Here is a 22,745-nt window from a genome sequence, read left to right as displayed (position 1 = left end):
GCCGCCGCACTGCCTGCCACGTGCCTGCAGTGGTAGTCAGGTTCTACCAGAATGCACCGGCACGGCCAGGTCCTCCCGCAGAGTCCTCTGGAGGGCAGGGACCCTGGCTTCCACCTCTCTCAGGGTGCTGGGCACTCCGGAAGTCCCCTCCTCCTGGAGGCAGGGCCGGGCCTCCGCCAGCCAGTTCTGTGGCACCGCTGCGGTTTTGGAAGCAATGCAAGCAACCCTTAGGGCCCAAGCCAGAGGCTCCCCGGGAGCCTAAACCTGCCCTGCACCCAGTCAGCTGTTCCGATGTCAACTTCCGTTTGCTTTTCTCGGTGGGAGTCACCTAACAGTGGCCTGTCACCTGCAGAAAGTTCCGCCTGGAAGGGAAGCCGGCCATCTGTTGTGATGCCACCAGCCGCTCCGAGCTGCACCGCACTGCGCCGCCATGGCACTGAAAGGCTGTGCTCATTAATGCCTGTTCATGATGGCTGCAGATCCTGTGGCCTGCAGGCCTCTGGGGTGACAAACCTAATACATATGCATCAGGGGCATTCTTGGCAGTGGGCTGGAGCCCACCAGGAGCTAGGCTTGGCAGAGGTTTCCTTGCAGCCGTTGGCACCATGCATCTCACTCTCCAGCGCTTCGCTCTGTTTGCTCCGCGCTTTTCAGCTCATGCAGAATCTGTCGCTGGGATTTGAAATCAGTATTGTGGGCTTAGTGCCTGTGTTCTGATTAGCCCCAGTCTAACCGAATCCAGCCGGCGTGGGCAGTCTCGTGTTGGGCTCCCAGGCGCTCCGTGCAGTGGCTGTGTGCTTTTCCCAGGTGCTGCCTCCTGTCCTCTGACTCAGAACCCTCTAATGGTAATTAGAGCCTGTCCTGGGTATACAGTTAGGTTAGAGCCCTTGATTGATTGCTGGGAGGAGAGGCCCTTCCTGCCGAAGGCCCACAGACAGAGAGGGGTGTGCTGTCCCCCCGTGGTCCCACGGGCCATTTGCTGCTGCAGCACATGGGACCGCTGCGTGGCGCGGCGCGGGTGCTTGGGTGCCACCCAGAATGGAATCTGTTTTGCTCTGTGGCTCAGACAGGCAGGAGAGGCCCAGCGCAGGTGACTGCAGCGTGTCAGCAGCTCGTGCTTCTCCAGCGAGGTTTTCATGCCCTTGGCCCGCGAGTGTTTGTCCCTGCAGGAGAGGACCCCGCTCAGTGGTGGTGGCCGCGTCGCTGAGCAGGGGGCTGCTGGCTTCCCTGCTGGTGGTGTAGCCGGTGGAGATCGGGTAGAAGAAGGCCGGTGGCAGCTTTCCGCACGTCCGTCCCACATTGCCAGAGTGACTTCCTCCTGTCCCCGTGTGTGTGTGTGTGTGTGTGTGTGTGTGCGTGCGTGTGTGGGCACGCCAGGCCTTCCGTAGGGGTGGGAAGGCTCCCCTCCCCTGAGTCTGGGGGGTGCTGGGATGGGTCGTGGCCAGGCTCTGTGGTGCGGAAGTGGCACCGTGTGACTTGTGTTGCCTGCGTGGGTGCCGCAGCCTCTCATTTTGCCCTCAGACAGGTGCTGGGTGTCTTAAGCAGCAGAAATGCAGTTTCTTTCAGTCCTGGAGGGAGAGGCCCAAGGTCAAGGTGCTGGCAGGTCTGGTCTCTCCGGAGGCCTCTCTCCTGGCATGCAGGTGGCTGGCCCGTGGTGTCCTCGCGCGGCTTTCTCCTCTGTGCCCTTGGTGGCTCCTCCTCCTCTTGTGAGGACACCAGTCAGACTGGGTTAGGGCCCGCCCACGTGGCCTCATTTCACCTTTGCTTCTTTAGAGAGTTGGGCTCCAGATGCGTTCTGGGGTGCACGGGGAGTTAGGGCCTCGAGCTGTGGAGTCCACGGGACATCGGGCTCAGTCCGCCACACTCTCTTAGAAGGCAGCTCCCCTCATGAAGAAGGCTGACTCCCCCGCCTGAGCCAGGGGCTCTGGGGACGAGAGATGAGGAGAGGGAGCGGCCAGCCAGCCGCAGAGGCTGATGGGGAGGTCAGCCTGGAGCCAGTGCCCGCGGAGCACGGGGAGCCACCTCCACCAGGCACAGCCCCCGTGCTGTGCCCCAGTGCTGCTCTAACCCGTATTTGGGGTGGCTTAGCCACCCTCTGCCACCTTTGCACGTGGCTCAGCCATCAGACCTGACAAGGAGGAAAGAAATTCTTTGAGTTTTTTTTTAAATTCCCATTAGGTTATTGATTATTCTGATAAGCACAGCTTCCGCCTTTGGAATGAACTATTCCAAACATTGCGTCCTGTACGGTTTGAAATCTTGGCCAGCAAAGGCACCTGTGGCCTCACTTTATCGTCGGTCCATGAGCCACGAGTTGGCCTGCATTCGTTCAACTCTGCGATCAGTATTCTCTCCTGAGTTTGGCGGCAGCCAGCTTAGCGGAGGGCGGTGCCTCCGTCGGCTGGGAGGCTGGGATGTAAGCCGCTTTCACCGGGACAGCTGATGGATGACACAGATCGCCGGGCTTTCAAAGGTCACCTGATGTGAGCTAAAGCACTAACGGATTCGAGTGGCGGAGGCAGTAGTCTACACTGGCACATCCCGTGGGTCCAGGGTGACGCCTGCACTGGGGGTTTCGACTCTACACTGGAGTGGTTAAAAGACAGGCTGGAAAGCTGGTTTAGCTGGGTCGTACCTGTCTGTGAGGGGCGGCACTAAGAAGGTGAGACAGTGCCTGAGATAATTGACGCATCGTGCACGTCTTGCAGGGTGATTCCAGGCCAGGTGAGAAGCGAGCGATGGCAGAGGTGCCTCCTGCATGGTGCGGGTCCAGGCTGGGCCCGCGTTCTCTCTGCTGCCAGCAACCTGCGCAGTCCCCAGGGTGCAGGGATCCACCAGTTACTGCCACCAAGTCGAACACGTGGCCATAGACAGAAAAAAAATGCCTCTAGTTGCCAGAGTAGCCAACATTCCATTTGGAGAGTTTTGGTATTTTCTGCTTTTTAAGTATCTGTCTTTAACTGGATGTGTTTTGTTTGGTGGTGCTGGTGGTTATCTGTTAGTTTATTTCCCAAATGCCCGCAACAGCTAGAGCTTGGGCCATGCCCAAACCAGAAGCTGGGAACTCAGTCTGGGTCTCCCACGTGGGTGACAGGGACCCAGCTACCTGAGCCGTTATCTGCCGCCAGTCCCTTCGCAAGCTGCACATTAGCAGGAAGCTGGCATCAGGAGCAGAGCTGGGACTGGAATCCAGGCACTCCGACGTGGGCTCCACTGCGCCAAGTGCCTGGCCCTGCGTTTTCTACTTTGAATCAGAAGGATTAGAACGTGTAAGGGCACAACATTTGCATTCAGAATTTATCGACTCAGTGTAAAAGAAGTTTAAATAATTAAATGTCCATGTGATGAGTTTTTTAAGTTTGTAGTTTTTATAATTCTGTAGTTTCTAAAACTTAAAAGTACTCCAAGGCTGGTGGGATGCTGCCTGTGTTTATTTACTGCATTCTGCATGGGTGTCTTTAATTAAAGATAGGACCTGACTGCGTCCTAAAAATCAGCTACCCTCTAAACTCAGGCAGGCACCTGGGCTGCTCCGTCCGTGTCGGGGGAGGCTGTTACTGCTGCTCTTTGACGAAGATGGTTTCCCAGGGAAGGAAGGTGCCCTCCAGGCGTGGGCACTCCAAGGGTCCGGCGAACATGGGGTGAGGAGCTGTGTGCTGTGTGCCAAGGTCTGTTAGAGGTGCCACGTTACTGTTCCCTGGATGAGCTGTGAGATGAGACTCCCTCCGAGTGGCCCGTTGGAGCCCACGCCCCTCATCGGGGGCGGGGGGCCGAGCCGTATGGCTGTGAAGCCTGATGAGGCCGCACGCTGCTGGGAGGCGGGCAGGCTTTCCTGGGACGGGAGCCCTGGAGCAGGGTGTGGAGGGTGACTTGGGTTTTTGCAGGGCACAGGTAATAAAGGCAGCGGGGGTTGGGAACTTGGAGGGGTTTGGCTGAGGCTGGAGTGCCTGGGGCAGGAGAGGGAGTGGGAAGTAGGGCTGGCACGTTGGCCTTGAGTCCACGGGTGCTTAGGCTTGGGATGTGGTAGGTGGCAGCCCGGTGGCTCCTGCCTTCGTGGACTTTAAACAAATGAACCCTGGTAAGGGGCCACCAAGGAGAAGTCCAGGGCTGGATGTAGGGGCAAAGCTGCCTTCGTAACAGGGGGAGATCCAGTGGAGCCTGTGATGGAAGGGGTGAGCAGTGTCCGCGGAGGCCCCTGAGGGTGGCTGAGCAGAGAGGTGGCAGCGGGCCTGGAGATTATGGGTTGGAGGGCCTGAAAGGAAGGACTGGGTATCTGTTTATTTTTATCTGTTTGAAAGGCAGAGCAGTATACAGACATGGTGAGTGGGAGGAGATTTCCATCGCTGGTTCCCTTCCCAAACGCTAGCCAGGGCTAGGTCAGGCTGAAGCCAGGAGCCTGGAACTCCGTCGGGGTCTCCCATGTGGGTGCAGGGGCCCAAGCAGCCACCTTCCACTGCCTCCCAGGGTGCAGTAGCGGGAAGCTGCAAAGGAAGTGGAGGAGCTGGGGCCCAGCCCGGTGCTCTGATAGGGCTGCTGGTATCACGCCACATGGTGGCTGGAGAGGTGTTTTGGGGGTGAACACCACTCCAGCCCAGAAGTCAGCAGTCAGAGACTGGTGAGCCCAGGCTGGCTGCCGGCGGCCCCGGGCATCCCCTGCATGTGCACACCATGCAGAGGGTCTCCTGGGGGAGCAGGGCCAGCTCTTCCGCCCACACCGTTCCTTGTGTGCAGGGTGGGCTTGTCCCTGCGCTGCAGGGTCGTGGCCGTCTCCTGCTGAGCTGTGATGGCAGCAGTGGTGTGGGAAGGCTGGCACCGATCCCCCGCAGACCAGGCCCTCTGGCGGTGTCACTGTGCAGATTGCGGTTCTGGCGAGGTCTGCAGGAGGCACGTGGGCCTCTGATCACTGACAGCTGCCCTGTCTGCCCGCGCTGCGTGGCCCGTTGCTCCCCTCTCCACCTCTGCTACTCAGAGGGCACTGCACTCCCTCTGAACGGAAGTGGAGGCTCCTGATCAGAACCTGCAGCTCCAGGTCCTTAAGGAGGAGACAACAGGATCTGAATCTTCGCACTCTCTCTCTCTCTCCCCCTCCCTCCCCACCCCCACCCCCACCCCGGAGAGTAGGGAAAGTAGGGAATCCCAGCGAGGCTGTCCTGCCTCGGTGGCCTGGTTCTTCCTCTCCCCGGGGAGGTGCCCAGGGGGCTGGCTGCTGGGTGGTGGCGATGGCGTCCGTCCTTCATCGGGTGCTTACTCTAGCGGGGCCCTGTGCAGAGCCCCGCCTGTCCGTGACATCTGAGTTGTGACCAAGGGAGGGACCATTACTCATCCTTGTGCGGATGACGAAACAGTCGCAGTGCTGGAGTCACTAGTGAGGGTTGATTTGAACCTGGGCTTTCTGACAGCAACACAGTGGTTCTTAAATCCCGCCGTTACTGCACGTGTTCAGAAGCAGTTTTATGCTGTTTTCATCCAAGTCCTTGCCACGGCTGGGAGTTCTCGTTAAGTACAGCGATGCCAAACGTTACTCATGTAAGGAAGTGACTGGTAGGATTACATTTTTCTTGTGTTCACAACTTAGATGCACTTTCTTTTGAAACTTGCCTATATTACCTATTGTGCTGGTAATTAAATACTTGATTTCTAGGCAGTAAAAACGAATCCTCACCTGCCAGCCTTCGTATTGACCTGAGTGTATCACCATTGACATAGTACTCCAGGGGAGGCCTGCCTGTGCCCGCGGGAAGGATCCAGAGTCCGTTCCTCTGGTGTGAGCGTGAGCACAGAGTTGCGCTTGCCACCTGCAGGAAAGCCCTGTCACCCCATGAGCTGGGGCCGTGGCGCCCCAGCCCCGCCGCTGTCCTTGCTCCCTTGTTGCCAGTGCTTCAGAGAACCCACTTACTCTTCACTTAGAGCTCAGACAAGGGGCTTCCAGCACTTTACGCCCTGGGTTCCGCATCTGTCTTTGCCTGGGTCCTAAGGCCCCCTGCATGTCGCTTAGTCTTGTCCTATCTCATGGTCTTCCTGTTAGTATTGATTAAGGGGAAGCCCCCCTGCCCCTGCATGGCATCTGCTCCTCACGGGCAGTACCCAGTACCACTTGTGCCCGTAACAGCAACCGTGTGGCCTCAGCTCATCTGAAAAGCAGGGGCCAGCTGCTGTCTGCAGTGTGCCGCTCACTCACCTGCTCTGTTAGCTTGGAGCAGGTGCCAGTTCCTAGGCGTCGGTAGATGGGCGGGGGCCCTGGCCCTGCTGGGGGCTGGTGCATCTCTGTTCTGAGCAGGTGTAACCTAGAGACACGCAGCGAGGTGCATGGGGGCCAGGGAGTCTGAAGAGCGTTTCTGACCAGCAGTGGTCCTAGGATATCAGATGGTGAAATACTAAGGGACCACGCGAGCATCTTGACGCACAGTATTAGGTGCTGTATGGGGGGAGAGGCAGCAGGCTGGCAGCGCTGCAGGCAAGTGAGGCAGTCAGCATGTTCTGATACTGTAAACAGCGGCCGAGGGGGAGACGCGAGCGCTTTGTGTTTGCCAGCGTGCCCTTCAGGTGAGTCTCCCCCTCCAAATGTCCATCTGCCCGCAGACGGGAGCGAACAGACACCAGTCTTCATCACCTTGATGGTCTGTGTGCCGCCCTCCTTCTCACTCCCTAACCTCCCACCCCCACCCCAGCAGTGCCGGTCACAGCGCATGTCTGGGCTAAGTGGCAGATGCTCTGGCCCGGCAGCCCTGGAGGAGGTGACGTCATCTGCACTGGACCAGTGAGGGAGCCGCGATGCCCGGAGCCGGAGGGGCCTGGGTGAGGCTACACAGTCAGTCCAGGATTCCTGGGTCCCCCCCCCACCCAAAGCTCAGGGGTCCTGTGCCTCTCAGAGTCGCTGTATTATGAGGGTACTTCAGAAAGTTCATGTAAAAATGACTTTTAAAGAAATGTTTATTTTGGTACAAAAATTGAAACCCATGTATAGGTTTTTGTTTTCATAAAAATTTTTGGAAATTGCAGAAATTTCCAGTATGGTTTTCAACTTTTTTTTTTTTTTTAACAACAAAAACAAAAACCTCACATCCTGCTGTACTTGTACGAGGCTGGGCTTTGCAAGCCTGGAGCGCTGTGCTGCGGCCCCGTCACCTCCGGGACGCCTTCTGCAGAAGGTCGGAGGTTGCTGTTTGGCACTGGCTTGCTCAGTTGCGGTGGTCACACTGTGCGCAAGGACACTAGGTCCCCGCTGGGGCTGCCGGGGCGCGTAGACAGCAGGCAGGCGGTCAGCCCACGGGAGCCGGCCCGCCCCACGCTTGCTGCCGCTGCCTGCCCTCAGGGAGGGTCAGGATGCTGCCCCGTCTTTCCTGTTGCTCCCACTCGGGCCACAGGTGCACACTGGAGCTTTGCTGCCTGCTCTGCACTTAGCAGGTGTCTCCACGCACTGGAGCGCCTGGCCTGCCGGTGCCGGAACGCGCGGGGGGTCTCCCAGGTGAGCGGCTGTAAGTTATGTCGCGGAGTCTTGTCACTGGGAGCTGTTAACACCAGTCATTAACGCTCCTCACTTCACTCTGAGGATTCGGTAGTGGAAACGCTGTCCAAGGCCAGTCATTTGGATTCAGGTAATGCCGCGTTTTAGGAGCTGTATGCTGAAAGGACACATACAGAGCAGGAAGGAGAATTTCGGAAGAAGCAGGGAAAACCGCCCATCATGCTGAATTACTTTCATGTTTGGCACCTGCATTTCCAGGCAGTGCTCAGATACCTGCGTTTTTATGTGCTCCACTTTACACACCTTACACTCACCAGCCTCACTTTCGGAGAACTTGCTTGGTGCTAAAATACACTTACAGTAAGCCCCCCCCACCTTGTTTTTCTTGGTCGGAGCAGGGCTGTGTTCATAGCTGTTGATGCAAACTCTGCGTTGTGGTGGGGGCCGCCGGCGGCACTGCCCTGTGGTCTTTGGGGGTCTCTGCACGCATGGGCGGCCGAGCTCCGCCTGGGGGGCCCAGAAGCCATGCGAGGGCATGGCTCCAGCAAATGCAAGCAGTCAGCAAGTCCATGGCGAACACACAGCATGAAGAAACTGCATGGCTTTCACATTTTTTTATACCACAATAAGCTTATCTTTTCATCCCACTTCCTACTGAGTTTTGAAAGTGCCCTTTACATTCTGTTGGGTTCTTCGAGGGACTGGCGCTTTCAGTACAGGTGAAGTCTATACAGTCAGGGCTCGGGCAAGCCCGGGAGAACCGATTTCCTGTCTTCCATCACCACCCCTGTGCCTTGTCCTTCCCTCCTGTTTTCTTGGGCTTCTGTGCACCAGAACGGGCAGCTCCTCTGCCAGCCATGTTCTGCTCACCGGTTAGGTTTTAGCACAGGTGTCGCTCCCAGCCTGAGTCCTGCCTGACCCTCCCTTCCTTTTCCCAGCCAGGAGCGAGGATTTCTCAAGAGTCCTCCGTGTCTTGTCGATCTCCCCTCCTTAGAGGGCCCCTTCCTCGCAGGGCCCAGAGCTAACTCAGCTGCACCCTGTCCCAGCGCTGGCGCCGCCGTGTGGATGGAGACACGTGGCCCTGGAAGTAGTGGTCTGCTGTGGATAGCCATCTCGTCCCCTGTCCTTTGCTCCCTGCTCCAGCCAGTAAGAATGCACCATTTGCTTTGAAATAGTTTATACTTAGAGGTCTTCAGCAAGCTTCCGTGAGGTTTTCTTCTGTCTTTGTCTCCCGGGGTAAGGTGGATCACAGAGTGCTTCAGAGTGTCCACAGGGTGTCTACTCGTGGCCCTGGAACGAGATGCAGGTGGATTTCAGACTTCAGAAAAAGAAGGGTTCAAGTGGAAGAGGGCAGGGTTGTGACCTGGAGCTGAGAGTAATCTTAGCTTTTGGCTTTAAATGATCTTGTATGTCATACTAAAAATCTTCCCAGAACGGGGCTGGTGCTGTGCCATAGCAAGTAAAGCTGCCGCCTGCTGTGCCAGCATCCCATATGGGTGCTGGATCAAGTCCCAGCTGCTCCGCTTCTGATCCAGCTCCATGCTAATGCACCTAGGAAAGCAGTGGAAGGTGCCCAAGTCCTTGGGCCCCTGCACCCATGTGGGAGACCTGGAAGAAGCTCCTGGCTCTTTCTCTCTGCTTGCCTCTGCCTCTCTGTAACTCTGCCTTTCAAATAAATAAATAAATCTTAAAAAAAAAAAATCTTCTCAGAAGCATCAGCAAACCCAAACATGTTGACAATGATAAATCTCTATTTTTCTACTCAAAATTAGTTGCTCTGCTTTCTTATCTTTTCACTCTGAAGTTTCAGAAAAATATTCTTCGGATGATTTTGTCCTGGTCCTCATCACGGCTGCTCCTTCCATGTGTGTGCTGGCTGTGAGCATGAGTGTGAGTGTGTGTGTGTGTGTGTGTGTTCACCTGCTGCTTCCGTGTGCACCTCCTTTCCTTGGATTCCTGGAGAACCTGCTGCTTCCCCCGCGCCTGTGACGTCTGCTGCTGTTCAGCCCATCCGTGCGTTCTGTCTCGGGTCCCTGCAGACTTCCCGGTGTTTGTCTTCTTTTCCCTCCATCCCGAGGTGTTGAGTGCAGCTAGTTACGTAGTTGAAGCAAGACAGCTGGGGTGCTTGGAATGCCGCTTCGAGTGTATTTTCCCCTTCTTTTGGACATCAGTATGATGAGGAACGAGAGGTCTTGTCATGGAACAGTTTTCTTTTTGCCAGAGAGAGCTGAGGCCCGCAGAGGGATGTGAGTCTTCTTTCTGCCCCCTCCCCCTCACGGCTCCCCCAGCCTTCCTTCAGCTCCTAGAATTCCCAAATGAATATTCCTCTCCTTTCCCCATTGCTACTTCCAGTTCTTACAGGGCCCATAGCAAGTAAGGGAATGTCTCACATGCAGATTATTTGTGTGCTTTATAAGAAATCCAAAGAGAAACGTGCTATTAAAAGCGGTACGTGTACAAGGGTGAGCGACGTGAGGGCATCCGTGATCCTGAACGAAGGTCCCTGTGGGTGGCAGAGTCCCTGCAGCCCCAGAGCCACGTGAGCAGCGTGCTGGCCCCTGACCCGCCGGCAAGAGCGGGAGAGCCGTCGGCTGCTTCCAGTCTGTGCTCCAGCCTCGGAGCGAGCGCTCTGTGGACTGTGTTTCTACAAAGTGGCTTAATGAATTTGCTCATCTTGTTTTGATTGGGTTAGACTAGCAGGCTGCCTTATGGTAGCAGGCATATTAGTTTTGCCTTGTGGCTCTTCTTTCTGGTGTATGCTGGGCACATGCCCGCAGTACAAGATGATCCAGAAACGGCAGGAATCTTTTCAAAGTGAGAAGTCACGTGCAGACGTGGGGTCCCAGAGATTTTGGGGGGTGATCCCTGTAACGTGAGATTTCTCCAAGAACTGACATTTTTGGCTGTCTCTTACAGAGGTATTAGCTACAGATGGTGACCATTATTTAGTTGCTAGCAGTCTTTAAAAGATAATATATGTTTCAAAAGACGGAACTCGTTGCCCCTCTTCCTAGGCCAGCTCTCTGCTGTGGCCAGGGAGTGCAGTGGAGGATGGCCCTAGTGCTTGGGCCCTGCACCCCATGGGAGACCAGAAGTACCTGGCTCCTGCCTTTGGATCAGCGTGGTGCGCTGGCCGCAGCGCACCAGCCGCAGCGGCCATTGGAGGGTGAACCAATGGCAAAGGAAGACCTTTCTCTCTGTCTCTCTCTCCCTGTCCACTCTGCCTGTCAAAAAAAAAAAAAAAAAAAAAAAAAAAAAAAAAAAAAAAGACGGAACTCTTGTTTCCTCTGTACACAAGAAACTGGATTAAAAAAAAAAAGAAAACAAGGCTAAGACCAGCAGGGTGCTCTGCGGAGCGTTCTGCTCACAGGGACGGTTGAGCTGCGTGCCCAGTGACCTCAGGCCCTGCGGTGAAGGCCCCGGGTACCTGGAGGGCTTCAGCCTGACTCTGTGGACCAGTGGAGTTGGAAGCAGGCATAATGATTCAGCCGGGATCTCTGTCGAGGGCTTTCTCTTTTAAATCATGGCTCGTGCCTCTGCCTTTTCAAGCACAACCCTGGAGACTGCTTGGGTCTTTCTTTGGATTCTCCTGAGTATTGACGATCACTGAATAGCACTGTAGACTTTAAAAAGGCAGGAAAACTGGGACCCATAGGAATCTTCTGGAAAATCCTTGCAGAAATTTTATTCTCATAGAGAAAAATGAGAAGTTAAAATGCATTTTTTAAAAGATGCATTTATTTATTTGAAAGGCAGAGTTATATATAGAGAGAGCTTCCATCCTCCAGTTCACTCCCAAAATGAGCCTGGCCAATACCAGGAGCCAAGAGCTTCTTACGGGTCTCCCAGGTGGGTGCAGGGGCCCAGGCACTTGGGCCATCTGCTGCTGCTTTCCCAGGCACATTAACAGGGAGCTGGACTGGAAATAGAGCAGCTGGGACTTGAACCAGTGCCTGTATGGGATGCCACCATCACAGGTGGTGGCTTTACCCGCTGTGCCCCGACACTGGCCCCAGAGATCCACGTTCAAGGCGATGCAGCTCACCGTGAGGGCACACTGTGGGAGGGCGTCCCCGTCTGCCCGGGGTTCCCTGGGTCCCCTTTGGTGGGGCCCAGAGGCTGTGGATTTAGAGTTCGTGGCAACGACATCAACGCTCTGGCCTGGGGCTTCTGTGGGGCATGTGATGCAGAGACGTTGCTGCCAGGTGACCTTGGGACAGTTTCCTGTAACGTGTTGGGCCCTGGGAAGAGAAGTGGCCTGGGGACGGGAAAGCCAAGCTGGAGACGCCGCCTGGGGTAGGTCCCCTTCCCCAGGGCTGTCGGTGAGAGGGCGCCTTTTTTTAAATGCGCACAGAATAGTAACTGGCTACTTTGACCCACTGACCTTGGGCACTGTGCCGCTCTCTGATGTCTGATGTCATTTATTAGTGTCATTTATTGAGTGCCAAGGTTTTAATTGATGTGTAAAGTACAGAATTTGTATGGGGCTGTGGCCAGTGGTCTGCCTGCCTCTAAGTTGAGTGTGTGTGTGTGTGTGTGTGTGTGTGTGTTTTCCTTCTCTCTTCCTCCTACCCTGCCCCCCCCCCCCCATCACAGGTGTACACCGTGAGGTCATCCCTTCCATGTGCACTGTGCCGGTGTTCTGGAGGCGTCTGTGGAGAGAGCCCACTGACGCAGCATCCGCCCGTTTTTCAGCCCCCTTGGATGGAGGTGACCGCGTTAGGTTGGTGGCTGGTCCGCATCACCTGGGAAGGTTTCGCTGGGTGTCAGCGGAGCGGAGGATTTCCACACACACCCTCCCCGCGGACACGTGTCCTTGACCTGCTGCCCAGGAGGCGAGAGGGAGCCGGCGGGGGGGTCCGTGTCTGCCCGTGTGTCTCGTCCTCCCGTGAATGCGGGAGTTCCGCAGGAGCTCTGCTTTTCCTCAGTGGACGAGGCTCTTGAGCGTGGGATGATTTTTCTTACGTGAAACTTGAGAGATTTACTTCTTCCTCTTTGAAGTGGGTAATGGGGGAAGAAGCTTTTTTGGGTCACATAACATTGATCTGTCTCTGCATCCCAGGGGAGGAAGAGAATGAAAACCTGAGCTGGCAGGGCTCAGCGGGGCGTAGGATCGCGTACCCTACCGTGGCCAGGACAGCAGACTTGGGCCAGCTTCTCTCCCTTCCCCCTCACGTCACTGATCTCCTGAAAACCAGGCTCCCATGCGTGCAGAGGGCGGTGCCGAGAAGGCGGTTTCGTGTGCGCTGTCCACCTGTGGGGGATTCCAGCGCATGAGTGCCTGAACGCCAGCGGCTCACAGGCCTGCGGGCACCGATGCCTGCACAGGGCTGGCTGGGAGGGTGACCGAACTTGGGGCTGGTCGTTTGCAGTTAAGATCTGTAACTGGCCGTCATGCTTTAGGAGTTAAGGCCAGCTTGATGTTGTCAGAAGTCTCTCAGCCTGGAGTGCGGCTCCTTCTCGTTTCAGAAGAGCTGCTTCCCTCCAGAGGCTCCAGCCTGCGGTGGGGCCGGGGGCTCACCTGTTGCAGGCCAGTTTGTTGCTGGATGTCGCTTCTTACCTGTGGCTTATGGGCAGCCCCAGGAGGCGGGGTTCCCCCACACCCCACAGCCTTGGGCTGCTGCCTGTGCACCTGCTGGAGGAGGTGGCGTCGTGCACTCCCAAGCATCCAGGGGGTGGAGCCGCCAGGCCTGTGCCCAGCGGGGAGCCCCCTGGCCGCCTCTCTGCTGAGCCCAGGCTCCTTACTTCAGGAGTATTCTTTGAAAATTGTACGTGTGTTTAGGAAAGGCGCAGCGTCTCAGAATGGCGTATTTTTATGTTAGTTTTGACTGAGCATTTTTCAGGATTTGAGCATTTCCTGTTTTCAGAATTCCTGCAATTTTTTAAGCAAATCAAAGTGCAGATGGTTCTGTGATGTGTCTGCCTTCCAGAAACTCGAAGGTGCCCATGAGTTCTTTCCTTTCCTTTCCTTTCCTTTTTCTGTGCAGGCGAAGACTGCAGCGGCAGCTGCTGGACAAATGCGTCCGAGGATTCGCTTCCTTTTCCGTGGTGAAGTTCTGACCTCAGAAACTTGGGTGCACTCTGTGAACAGCCGGTTCTTCCCCGGCAGAGATGTGTGGATAATGGGGGACTAGTGAAACGCTGCAAGTTCAATGCGCCAGGCTAATCTCAGCATTGATCGTGTTTCTGTCTGTGGTCGCTCTGTGGTGACGCTAAGAGCGGTGGGAGCGAGTTGTTTGTAGCTGCTTGTCGGTCCAGGACTGCTCGCTCAGGCTGTCTGAAGTCCCCGTAGCCTGGTGGTGGGCGCGCCCGGTTCGGGCTGGAACAATTGCTTCTGTGTTGTTGGGAGATTTGTTTTCTCAGGTGCCTGTTCACGGCCTGGCTTCCGAGTCTTCCCTGCTGATGAAGTCCAGGAATGTGTGGAGAGGGGAGGGACAGGCCGGGGCTTGAGGGTCACGCGTGATTCAAGCTGGTCCAGCCATAGGGGCTGGGGGCGCTGGGTGGAGGGACCTGGTGGGCACGCTCTGGCATCCTTGAGTGTCTCAGACCCCCCCCCCCCCATGTGCCCAGTCATGTGCCCAGTGTTCTTCCTTGCTGCACTTGGGAGGGGTGAGGAGGAAGGGGAGGAAGGAGAGGAAGACAGATGGGTCAGGGAGAGGGCAGAGTGGGGAGAGGGCGTGGGGAGGGGGCTGCTGTGTGGGTGCTACAGGGAGCAGCATTTCAGAATACTGGGTTTCATCTGAGTTTGGTAGTTTCACAGCTTAAATGTCTTAAATTATGAAATTACATATATATATATAAATGTATATATATGTATAAATGAGGGCACTTCACAAAGTGCGTGGACAGTGGCACTGAAGCGCTGTTGATTTCCGTGCAGAAATTTTTGAAAGCCGTGCATATGAGGGGTGTTGAGGAAGCTCATGAAAATGTATGTTAGGAAAAAAAACCTGTGTGTGGCTTTCCGGATATTTTTGCACCAACATAAGCTTTGCTTTCAGCGCCACTTTGCAGGAACGTTTTGAAGACCACTCGTAGGTATTCTGTGTGCTTTGAGCCTTGATGGTTGCTTTCTTATTAAACTGGCTTCCGTCTCCCCCGTTTGCTGCTTTTTGACCCTGTGGTATTTCCCTTTCCTTTTCTCTCCTCCTGTTGGGCCACCTCTTCATTTTGGTGCGTTTCTTTAAATCTGAGGAGTTTGGAGTCCAGTGCCTGGGGGCCTTTTTATGCTGCAGTTTGACTCTTTTCCCCCTTGCATATTGTGAAATTTTTTTTAATGAAAGTTAATTTTCTAAAAATCCGATTCTGTTGAGCAGTGAGGCTGTACTAGTACAGATGAGACGGAGAGCAGGTGTGCACGGCCTGCCACTCCCATCCCGCAAACTTGCCGGCTGGGGAGGGCCGGCACAGACCAGCCTCTTCCCTCACAGGAGGGTGTGGGGTCTGTGGGGTTCTGTACCAGGGGCTCCAGTCGCTCGGTTGTCCCTGGCCCATTTCATTGTCCTGAAAAGCGGCCGTCATGGAATCTGATTGACAGCCTGACAAGGAGCCCTCCATCCATCGGCCCTCATTCTTCCCTCTTTTGTTCACATCTGAACAAAATGCAAACAGAACACCTTTGCCCATGCCTCAGACACATGCTGGGCAGAGCTGCAAGCCTGGTTGCCTGGTCCTCGTGTCCCAGGGCTGTGCGCCCTTCCCGGGAGCGCCCCGGGCACTTGTGGAGGGAACTCAGGAAACACAGGCCCCTCGCCCAAGTCGTGGCTGCTCCCAGGAAATGGGTTCAAGGTGCTGTCAGGGGCGGCTGTGCACGAAACCCCGCTGAGTCTAGTTTTCTAGAGTCGTAAACGCAGCGTCAGAAGGCAATCACGTGTCCTTAGGTCGCATTTTGACTTTGCAGAGAGGTATACAAAGGAAAAGACCTGAACCGAATCTTTGGAAAATGTCTCCTGCTTTGAAGAGAAGTTGCTCTTAGGAGTTTCTCAGCCAAGGCCGTTGGGTTAAGTGGGGACCTGCAGGTGCAGCGTGGCCCTCAGCAGGGTCCCTGGGGCTCCAGGAGGGGTTTGGTGGGGACAGCAGCAGGGAGGGAGAATGTCGCCGGCCTCGAGTTGGCTTTCACTTTTAATTTCATGCCAAGCACTCGGTGGGGTTTTCAGGATGTCCCCAACCACGAGGCAGGGACAACCTCATGTGCAGTGACCACGTTGATGGACTGTCGTGGGCAGGTGGCTGGCTGTGACTTGAGAAGCCACGAACATCGAGGTTCAGGTTCATCAGAAGGCACGGGAGGGAGGGTCAGGGGGATGGGAGCCTCGCGCTGGCCGGAGCGTGGGCGTGCTCACCCCTTCTCCCTGGTGCCTTGCCGCTCAGCCACCCTGTTAGCTGCTGACGGCATCTCAATGGCGCTTCAGTCACATGAGAGCGGGAGGGTGTCGGGCTCGGTGGGAGCCCCAAAGGCTGGTGGTGGCGGGGCTGGGCCTAGCGGGCAGGAGTGGCCGGTGGGCGGCACTTAGTGCTTTCCTAGGAAGCCTGGGTCTCCCTTGGGTGAGAGAAGGTGTAGCTTGTTTTAGGCTACCTAGGACAGAGTGGTGCCGGCCCTGTTGTGTCTGCTGTGTGTGTGACTGCAGAAAATGAAGGGTAGGAGGAGACAGCCCAGAATCCTGCGTGTGTGTCCGTGTGTCCTTGGTGCTCCTGCTGCACAGTCGCCCGGTGGCGTGGGGGTGCCCAGGTAGGTGGATCAGCACCTGGGTGCGTCAGGCCCCCCCTGAGGTGGGATCTGCCTCAAAGGGCTAAGGAGATGGCTGGTTCCAGGGAGCATTTTCCTCGTTTGGAATCTGGTTACAGGGACAGTGCCCTGCGGCATTGTCCAAAGGCATTGGCAGGACGTTAGCAAATGCAAGGCGGGGTGCACGCGGCTGCCGGGTTCAGGGCCAGCACGGTTCCGACCTTTCCCAGCCCCAGGGAATTCTTTGGTGTGCAATGATCTCTAATGACTGTGACTGGGGCCTGCCCACGCCGCCTCAGTGGTCTAGGAAATAAGGACTTTTTCGTCCTTCGTATTTCACTAAGCAGAACGGTCTCCAGTTGCATCCCTTTTGTTACAAAACACAGGGTTTTGTTCTTTTTTTATTGCTGGGTAATATTCCATCCTGTATGTTTGCACATATATGCATTTATGTATATATATATGTGTATGTATGTATATGTGTTTATACACATGGAAAATGCAAAAAATGTACAAAAGGACAAGTGGGTCAGACCCCATCACCTGGAGGGGCCTGCTGTGCCCAGGCCGAGCTGCTCTGCTCTGCCCCGCCCCGCCCCTCAGCGGGCTGGGGGCCCTTTCTGGAAGTCGAGTCAGGTGGGGTGACCTGGCTGCTGAAGCTGCGTGGGGCCCCAGGCCGGGGGCCTGGCACCTGTGGCGTGTTCTCCCTCCTCTGCCCCTTCTTCTCTGTCACAGAGTCCTGTGTCCTTTGTGGGCCCTGGCCGGGTTGCTTGTGTTTCATTTGCTGCCTTGGTTTCTGCCGGTCCCTCTCGCTGGAGTGTGAGTGAGTTCTGTGGTGTAGGGCCCCTGTCACAGGAGTGTCCCCGGGCCTGGCAGGTGCTACAGCCCAGCAGGGACTTCACAGACATCTGCGAAACAGTGAGTGAATCAGAGACTGCTTCAGCCTTCGCTTTGCATCCACAAGGACTCACTGGTCCTGTACAGAATTCCTGGTTTTATCCCCCCGTCCCCCATTCCCCGCTCCCACGGGGACCATTCCTTTCATTTTCAGCAGAGAAGGTGGGATTATAGCATGCTTTTAAAAAAACTACATTAAACATTGCTGCTTATAGTATTTATTGCAATAAAATTGGAGTATATAGTATTCCTATTTTAAATTAAAAAGTTCATGATTTTTTAAAACTTTTTTAAAAAAATAGGGCCTGATGTAGTTCTTTTTTTTTTTTAACTGTGGCTGCCCCCCTTTTTTATTCTGAAATAATTTTCATATTTCATAACAGTTGTCCAAGTAGCACAAAGAGTTCATATGGACCTGTCCACTGGTGTTGCCAGCCTTCCTCACCGTGGAACGGCGAATGAGCCAGGAAAGTAGCACCAGTATAGTGCTTGTTCCTGCTACAGGTCTCGTGTGGGTTTCAGGTTTCCCCCGTGGTCTGCTCTGTGTTCCAGCCCAGGAGCGCATGTCACCGCGTGCGTCGGGTCTCCTTCATCACCTGCAGCCCGGGGCCGCCTCCCGCGTGTTCGCGCCCACGCCTGCCTCGCTGAGTGCCAGCCAGGCATTCTGCAGGCTCGCTCTCAATCTGGGTTGGTCCGGCGGCTTCCTTGATGAGACCGAGGCCGTGTGGTTTTGTCAGAAAGTCCGCAGGAGGAATACTTTCCCCGGGCGTCACGCCAGGAGCCCGTGATGAGGAAGCGTCTGACCCCGCTCACTTGGTTAGCGGTGTCTGCCTGAAGTTGCTGTTTTCTCTGTGACACTGAAAAATACGGCGGTGCGAGACGCTTTGTGGCTGCTGTTCGTGTTTGTCCTTCCGCATCCCCCGTAGATGTTAGCATCATCAGTGAATCTTGCCCGCAGCAGTTACTGCTGTATGCTGGGGATTCTGTGTTTCCTCCATTCCTTCTGTTTGTTAATTGGAATGGGCCTGTAAGGGATCCTTCTCTTCCACCTCTGTGTGTCGCATTCAGTTACATCAAACGGGGTGTGGATGGTAATTTTATTCTGTGGGTTGTCATCCAAAAGCTTTATTAATTTACCACTCAAATCACTCCAGAGTTGGCCGTTGGGACCCCAGGCTGTTGGCTGCCGTGTCCTGTGGGCCAGCCCCATGCTTTGTCGAGCCCTGTCTTGGTGTTTTGGCACAAGATGTTTTCGGCTTGTTTTGTCATTTCCCTGCACGGCCCTGGAGTTGACCACTGACCCAGGAGCCTTGATTGCTGGTGTTGAGAATGATGCGTGGAAATCAGGGCCTGGGCCTGGGTGAGCTGTGCTTGCTCGTGGGCCCTCTCGGTGGGCAGGCAGAGCGGGGTACGCGCGTGTATTTGTACACTGATCCGTGTGTGTGTATGAGTGTGTGTGTGTACCGTCTGCACATAGACACACATGAAGACCATTAGTTTGTGCTCATCCCTCCGATTGCTGTCCGACACCATGAGGTCCATTCCAGCCTTCCCTCTTTCTGTATCTGTCACTTCTTTCTTACACAGCCGCAAACCTGCTTCTCCTTACTACAGCGTGTTGGCTTACTGTGCAGTCCTGTGGTGTTACTGAGGGTGCGGCCAGAGGAGTAGAGCTAATGGGAGGGTGTATCAGAAGAGTGGCTGCAGCGGGCTCAGGCGACTCTGGGTGCTGCCGGCCCGACGGTGAGGAAGGAGCGGGTGCAGCTCCCGGGGCCGTGGGGAGCTGCTGTGCCCCGCCGGGACCCCCTTCCAGAGCTTCGGCTGCTCTCCAGGGCTCGGGATGGATTACCCAGGACAGTTTCCTTTACGTCAGGTTAACAGATGGTGCACGGACGTTAACCACAGTGCACGGCGACACCTAGCTTAGATCTTGCCTGGGTGACTGGGGACTGTGGCCTGGCCAAACTGGCACGTAAAATGAACCATCACACATGGTACACGCGTCACATAGTCGCTGAACTGCGGAGGCTTAGAGACCCGCTTGTGACACTTACAAGTGTCAAGAGTTGTGCGGTTTGTTTAGACTAGCACTTGCCAGAGTGTCTGAGTTTTCCCTTTTATTTGCAATCTTCTCGTTCCTCCTCCTCCAGGTCTTGCCCTGAATCTCATCATGTACAGCGGTGCCTGGACGGTGACCAGCTGCTTAATCTGGGGACAGAGCAGTCGAGGGCCATGTCAGTGGCAGTTCAACTACTCTCCTGTGTGTGTGCGGGTTTTCCTGTGCCACGCATTGGGCTGTAGTAGGGAAGATAGAGTCCTTTAAAGGGTGGGTGTTCTGGGTGCCCCTGGCTTCAGCTGTGCGGGGTTCTGTTGTTATGTGGACCACCTGTACTACTTGGTTCCCTCTGTTACAAGATAGGTGTGTGGGAACCTGCAGCTAGGGATCAGCTCCGTGTGCTTCTGTCCCTTTTGTAACTGCAAACCAAGGCCAGTCCATCATGAAGTACCAAGTGCAAAGTCATTAAAATCCAAACATAACTGTGCTTCTGTGTGTGATGTTGTTTTGCTGAAACACAGCACTCTTCACGATTCCAGCATCCTGCATGGACTCATCCAGGCTGAGGCGTCTGGGCTCAGGATGCCTCTCCTGCCACGGACGACTCAAGGCTTCCGGCCAGCAGCCCCGTCTGGGAACTGCTGGCATGCTGGGCCTTGCCCTGTGCGGCGTGGTTGCATCTGGCCTGCCGCTGCCCTCAGGCAGTGCCTGGGCTGTAACCCTGCCTCTCTTGGCGTCTTGTTAGTGCCACACGGTGCAAGTGCTGATGGTCTGCTCCAGCCTAACTCTCAATGCAGTGCGACTGCGCGCCAGAATGAGAGGATGAAGCATGCTCCTAGACGTATCGTGGCCCCTGAGAGTGTGTCCCGGCTGCCCTGGGAGAGAGGCACAAACGTCCTGTTCACTGGTGTGCAGGTGCATCTGGTGCCAGGAGAAGCTCAGCGGTTAGGTTGATGCCCTGAGGAGGAGTTGGCCAGGTGGGCAAGTGTGTGTGCGTGTGTGTGTGTGTATGTAGGGGGAGGGGGGAGGCTTCCCAGATCCATGCCACGAGAGGAGGACTTTCGGAGTGGAATTCTCACACGCTGGGAGAAAGCGTGTGCTGGTTTCCACCCCTCCTCTTTGCAGCTTTATTGGGCTTACTTCACGTGCTGTGGAATTCACCTGCTCCAGCATGTAACTCAGTGGGCTGGCAAGTGTCTGGGACTTGGTCGCTTCCCTCTTGCACCTGCTCCTGCTGCTCCCATGCCCGGCTCTCGGCGACCACTCTTCTGCCCTTCTAGAAGTGTCACGGGTAAGATCATGCAGTAGCTAGCCTTCTGTGTCTAGCCTGTATAGTTTCACCGCCTGTTTTCTGTGTGCACACTTGTTGGAGCGTGTGCCAGTACTTTGTGTTTCCATGACCAGACGTGTTTTGTGACCTGGCTGTCCCACGTTGTGTATCCACTGAGTGGCTGACAGATGCTTGGACCGTCTCCGAGGTCTGGCGCTCAGGAGCGACGCTCCCAATGGACACTCGCTTGCGAGGTCTCTGTGTGGACACGCCTGCTGGTCTTCCTCAGTAGATGTTTACTAGTGGAGTTACTGGGTCTCTTGAAACAGTGTACGTCTGACTTTTCACAAAACTACTAAGCCACGTTCTGAAGAAGCTGCGCCGTCTGTCCGACTGCGTGGCTGTGTGTGGTTAGGGGACAGTGGTGTGTCCCCTGGGCAGAGGGAGGCTACTGGGTGGGAAGGGGGTGTCTTTGTCTCTGTGTGTTCTGGGCCCCACCCAGACCTTGCTGTGCAGAACAGCACTGGGAGGAAATGGCGTTCTTCTTTCTGAAGTTTATGTTACTATTACTTCTTTTCTTTAGCTGATTTTTTAAAGATTTGTTTATTTATTTGAAAGGCAGAGTTACACAGAGAAAGGAGAGGTCTTCCATCCGCTGGTTCACTCCCCAAATGACTGCAATGGCCTGAGCTGGGCTGTTCTGAAGCCAAGAGTCAGGAGCTTCTTCTGGGTCTCCCACATGGGTGCAGGGGCTCAAGCACTTGGGCCATCTTCTGCTGCCTTCCCAGGCACATTAGCAGGGAACTGGATGGGAAGTGCAGCAGCTGGGGCTTGAACCGGCCTCCCATATGGGATGCCAGCATTGGGGGCAGCGGCTCAACCACTGTGCTACAACGAGGCCTCATGAGCTCTGGTTTTATGTGAGCTGTTTGCAGTCACTGGGGCCTGGAGAAAACATACCCATGGTGATCCCAAACAGTACCCCCCATCTCACCGTGTCTGGTGGAATTCTCTGGCCCAGGTGTTTGGGAAGTTACAGGAGAGCCATCCGTGAGCTGGGAGGAGAACCTAGCACCCGTGGTTTGGAGCGTGTGGTTTGGGTGTGTTGAGAATGACAGGTCGGGTCCTGTCGTGTTACTGCCCTGGTGGCATTCTGACCGCAGCATCATGACCGTGACAAGGGTCTTGGAATCCGATTTGGTACAAGACTGAATGTTCTCTGTGCGGACAGCGTGGGAGCAGACAGATTTAGGTTTGGTGTTTTAATAGCATTCGATGGGAAGTGCAGATAACCTCGCAGCTTTTGGCCACAATATAAAGGTCAGCACCGAGATTGTTATCTTTCTCCCCATGGTTCTGCCTCCTTCCCCTCCACTTCCTCTCTGGGCCGTTGGCCCCTTACCCTGTGACTGTGAACCGGAAGGTCGGCCCAGATCCTGCCTTCAGCTCCTGCCTTGCAGGGAACTTCTCTTTCCTGGCTTAGCCAGGCGTGGAGCCTCCTGACATGCACGTGTGCATGTGTGTGTCTGTGTGTGTGTGTGTGCGCACGCGGGCACTCTGGGGTGCAGTGGAGGTGTCCCTTGGTGAGACAGGGCTCCCACAGCGCTGGGCCTGCCTGCTCATCTTCCCGTGGGGTGCTTAGGGAGTCTCCTGTGTCCCTGACTCTTGCTTCCAGGCCTGGGCAGGTGCCGCTGTGGTCTCCTGGGAGATGTGTCCTCTCGCGCTGGGTCTGCCCTGCCAGGTGGGATCACCCTTCCGAGATGTAGCACAGGTGCCTCTGCTATGGGAAACCTTCCCAGACCCTGTTCCCGCCCCGGCCCCTCTCATGCTGTGCTCCCTTAGCACTCCTCAGGCACGTGTGCTTGGCTTTGTCCCCGAGAACTGGAGCTGTGTCTCTGCTTCTGTTTGCCCTGTAGACCGTGAGCTCCCCTGTAGTAGTAGGGATTTTCATGCGTGTCGGTGACTCTGGCATCTGGTACTGTGCTCTCGGCACCAAGGGTGCACTCAGCAAGAGGGGAGAAAAGTCAGGGCCAGGGGCTGGGGCAGCAGGCCCCTGTGAGGGGCAGGAGGCAGTCCAGGGTCATCAGAGGAGGCCTGGGGGATCCCCCTGTTTGTTAGCACTGTCTTAGTTGGAGACCCAAGCCCACTGCAGAGGTACTGCCTCCTGCAAGTCTTGTTTTAGGGATAAAAAGCCCTTGTGCTCTGCCAGGGTGGATGTGTGTGTGATCCCCATCCTTTCCACGAGGGGTTAAGCCTTGGTGTTCATGGATCCTTCTAAAGAGGCAAACGAAATACTTGAACCAGCGTTGGCAATCAGAGTTGTCATAAAACA

The 22,745-nt window shown here is 55.5% G+C and overlaps 1 protein-coding gene across 3 annotated transcripts in view; it reads left to right on the top strand.

Annotated features, from left to right (window-relative positions):
• PELI2 (pellino E3 ubiquitin protein ligase family member 2) overlaps positions 1-22,745 on the top strand; it is a 144,383-nt gene that overhangs the window by 6,680 nt on the left and 114,958 nt on the right. The window lies entirely within an intron of this gene.

This window comes from Oryctolagus cuniculus, chromosome 12 (genome assembly GCF_964237555.1).
Source record: "Oryctolagus cuniculus chromosome 12, mOryCun1.1, whole genome shotgun sequence".
NCBI classification, from domain to species: domain Eukaryota; kingdom Metazoa; phylum Chordata; class Mammalia; order Lagomorpha; family Leporidae; genus Oryctolagus; species Oryctolagus cuniculus.
This window is presented reverse-complemented; position numbering and strand designations above follow the sequence as displayed.